The following is a 4,385-nucleotide window of genomic DNA, read 5'->3' on the forward strand; positions in this document are numbered from 1 at the left end:
GGAGGGATCCAAACGGATCAAGGATGGATGACGAAGGGAAAATCTATATGGTTTCTTCCCGACTCCATGGTTCAAGTCATCATTAACACAATACATAGTCCAGCGCACCTAGGAGAAAAAGCTATGCTAGACAGCATTCAACACATTTGGTTCAACAAACACTTGCGAGCAGCAGCCAAACAGAAAGTACGTACCTGTATGATATGTTGTCAGTTTAATCCAGGTAAAAGCATTCCCGTAGAGCAGGGTGGATTTCAACCTCCCGATCACCCTTTTGAAGTCCTCCAGATGGATTATATCCAGATGGAACGATGTCGAGGATTCAAATATGTTCTCGTAGTTGTCTGTGCTCTTTCCCGTTGGACAGAAGCCTACCCGGTTTCAGATTACACTGCCCCGACTACTGCCAAACAGCTAGTTCGAGAATTCTTCCCACGGTACGGTTTGCCTCGTGTCGTGTACTCAGATAACGGCCAACCATTCTCATCCGAACTAATGAAACACGTTTCACTTCTGTTAGGATACCAATGGAAATTCCACTGTGTCCGACATCCCGAGGCAGCAGGTCTCGTGGAACGTCATAATCAAACTCTGAAAATTAGATTGTCCAAAATATGTAGAGAAAAAGGTGTCGATTGGATAGTAGCCTTACCAGTTGCGCTCTTTTACATGAGAATGGTAGCACATTCTCGAACAGGGCTATCCCCGTATGAGGTGATCTTCGGTAGACCACCAAATATGTGGGGGACGCCTATACCTCGTAAAATCACTGATGTTGACTGTAATATGCTGACAGATTACCTGGCTTCCTTGATGTCTGCACTACAATCTTGTCGTTCACAGGTAGCTGCAGCTTTTCCCGATAACACTGAGGTAAAGCCCCATGACGTGGTTCCAGGTGACCTGGTTCTTGTGAGGAATTTCGACCGGAAGACCCAGCTGGAGCCCAGGTGGAAGTCGCCCAAACTCGTCTTGCTGACCACAAGGACAGCCGTGAAGATTGAGGGACGTAAAGGGTGGTTGCACTCGAGCCATATCAAGAAATTTTATGGACTACCGTCCGATGTGAACACTCAGCCCTGCATTCCCTCACAGACAGACTCAAAGCTCCCCTTGGTTGAACAGACGAAGAACGAACTCTATAAACTGAAACTAAGGTCTAGCAAGTCAGACAATTTGATTGTTTAAGTCCTCTCCAAGGTGAATCGGTTGAATTTGTCTCTGACATGTATCCTCTAGACCGAAATAGAGAGAGAAATAGACAGATACAGCTTAAAAAACATGCGTACTGTAAATCGCTTCGTAGTCATTGCATAGTGACATTATTAATTTTGTTTTTTCTAAATCTTCTGATCATCATTTCTAGTGTATTGCTACATATGTATTACCCTATTTCTAAACGTACTTACAATGCTACTGCTGAACATTCTTTTAGCGAATTACCTCCGCATGAGTTGTCTTATAGATTTGCGCTGCGCAACAACACTTTTATTAGTATGTTACATCATTCCCATCAGACCAACAATGCTACCAATTGTTGGATATGTGGCCGACTCCCTCCCTATCAGAACTATAAGGGAGTTTTGCCTCTCTTTCCGTATCCGTTCACACACAATGGCTCCTGTGGAGCATGGTTTAGTTTGATTAATTCCCTAGATTCAAATTCCATAGTTTATCAAGACAACTGGGTATGGGGAAACCTGAACCTAGTTTTGCTTAAAGTCTGCTACCCTAACAAGGAGGGACTTCCCAAAAGAACAGGAACTGATCTAGAAAATGAAGTATATGGATTAGGTAATTTTACACTTAACCTCATGATTCTGAATGTTGAATCCGAAGCTACACCAATCTTGCCCGCTATGTCAGTATTTCCAGTTAAAGGTGAATTATGTGTAAGAAAGAATGGTTCCATACACATGGGCCATAGTAAATGTACCACTGTAATAAAATTCAGTGATCAAGGCAAGTCTACATTCAGAGCCTCTCGTCATTCCTACTTCATATGTGGCCAGACTGCATATATACGTTTACCTCTAGATTGGGATGGTACCTGTTACATAGCATTCCTTCTGCCACCTGTTTTCCTAGCCCCTCCTGATTATCACAGAAATACTCATTTAGTACACAATAGACAGCAGAGAGATCTCCCGATGGTCGATTACACTGAAACGGCATGGGAGCAATACACAGATTTCAATAAAGGTTTCTTTCCCTATATAGGTACGGTCACTAATAGTAAGCTGATACGTAGATTAACTAGAACCCTTGAAGCAGTAGTGAACGAGACTACTTCCGCCCTAGGCAACTTAACAGAGGAGCAGTCTGCGATGCGGATTGTTGTGCTTCAAAATCGTCTTGTCCTTGACGTCATCCTGGCCGATAGGGGCGGAGCTTGTAGGGTCATCGGATCAAGTTGCTGTGTTTTCATACCAGAAAATTCGCCGTCAGTATATAAAGCCATAACTCGCCTTCATAAGATTATAAGCCAGATACACCAGAGTCCAGGCACCTGGACTTGGTCCGGTTGGTTCTGGAGCGTGTTGTCAGCCTGGGGATGGAGGATCCTATCCTTCCTAGGTATTGGCTTTCTCATACTATTCAGTTGCTGCTTATGTCTACAATGTGGGCCAGCGATTTGTGGTTTGTGTGCCACATCGTGTATCCCGCATCCAAGTTTTCGTTCAAGATCCCGGAAGAAGAAAGAAGAACAAATGATGCTATATGAACAGATTGATGGATTGATGAAGATCGATATCTCCTGAGGGTCCGTAGGGGACAAGGAGGGAATGAGGAAATATGAATTTTATGATCAGTTATGTCCCCTATCTTAGACCCCAACGGCTCCATGTGCATGCTACAAGTACATGTATGTTCCCTCCAGTTCCAGTTATGAAGACGCAAATACATGTGCATCCACCGTCAACATGTCCTCTTTCAGATCCGCCATGAATGGGTCAGATATTCCATTCCTAAGTATGAAAGGCCACTGACTTTATGTGGTTCACTTTCCACATTTTACAGATTCAGGCGAGTAGGCCCTGAATTCTGCCATCAAGCCTTTTCCTGCCTTCTGCCTCTGAAAGCTCCAGTCCGAGCCCGCATCTGTATCCATGAACTTTGTCCTACTCCCTGCGCGGCTAACGGTGCCTGATCCGGCCTATTGCCTGCCAAAAACTGTATTTCACCTTCAAGATTATCTGCTCCGCTCCTCATCCGATGCATTCCTGTCTAGTAGTTTAGGTAAACATTCTTCCAGCTACCGAGCAAAGGGCCAGGCCTCACTGTCCTTATGCAAGTAATTCATAGCCCCTGTTGCCATGGAAGATTCCTGCCCCCTCGCATCTCATGTAGACACTTAGACGCTTGTACACGCACTAACAGTCAGTATAGAATAGATTCCATCCTAGAGACCTTTCCTTTTGGATAATACAGTTCTTTAAACATAAGATATTAGATATGATTTGGGATTAGGTTGACATGACCCCCCAGACTTCTGTCTCCACATGTAGAGCTAAATGTCAAGTCCCCTTCACCCTCTAGTTGCACGTCAATCACACGTCATACGGCTGCGCGCGCATCTCTGCCAAATATTTCTGCTGACATTGCAGGATTCTCTTATGGATCCACCCACTTGTGACGTCATGTTTAATGACGTTTCTAGTTACGCCTATATGTACGCCTTTTTCCATTACGTATGTGTATTATTATCTGTATTATCAGCTGTTACGCCTCCTGCATCTGTCTTAATGTAATGCTTTTCATATAAATATCTTTACTTGTCAATAATGTATTGCCTTCCCTTCCTGAACCCTCGTGGTGATGGAATTTGATGCCTATGGTTCGAACCATAATTCCTTTGTAGAGGAATAAAGCCTTTCAGAACCTCTAATACCACGGATTCTGCCTCTTATTTTTACTGAGTTATTCTTACTAGACTTTACCGCATAAAAAATAGTACAGGTAATGAAATATTTACCACAATCTCCATAATAACCCTTTCTAGATTTTTCTCTCCTCTAGCCCTCCTTCCATCACTCCAAACCTCATTTTACTACTAAGATCTCCCAAACAACCCTTTCTAAATTCTTCCATCATGTATGCCTCCTAAGACTCATCCGAGACCTCATTTTACTACTATGATCTTCCTAAATAGAGACTCTTCCCTCCTTCATCTCTCCTTTACTCATCCCAAACCTCATCTAACTACCATGATATCCCAAGTAACACTTTCTAGACTCTCCCTTGTCTATCCCTCCATTATCCTTTTCAATCCAAGTAACAGACTCACATGTTCACTCCCCAAAAAGCGCTTCAACGGCTCGTCAGGGCTAATAAGAGCTATATCAGTACAATTACAATTACATATTGTAGGCAGCCAAATTAAT

Source organism: Triturus cristatus, chromosome 7 (genome assembly GCF_964204655.1).
Source record: "Triturus cristatus chromosome 7, aTriCri1.1, whole genome shotgun sequence".
In the NCBI taxonomy this organism is placed as follows: Eukaryota; Metazoa; Chordata; class Amphibia; order Caudata; family Salamandridae; genus Triturus; species Triturus cristatus.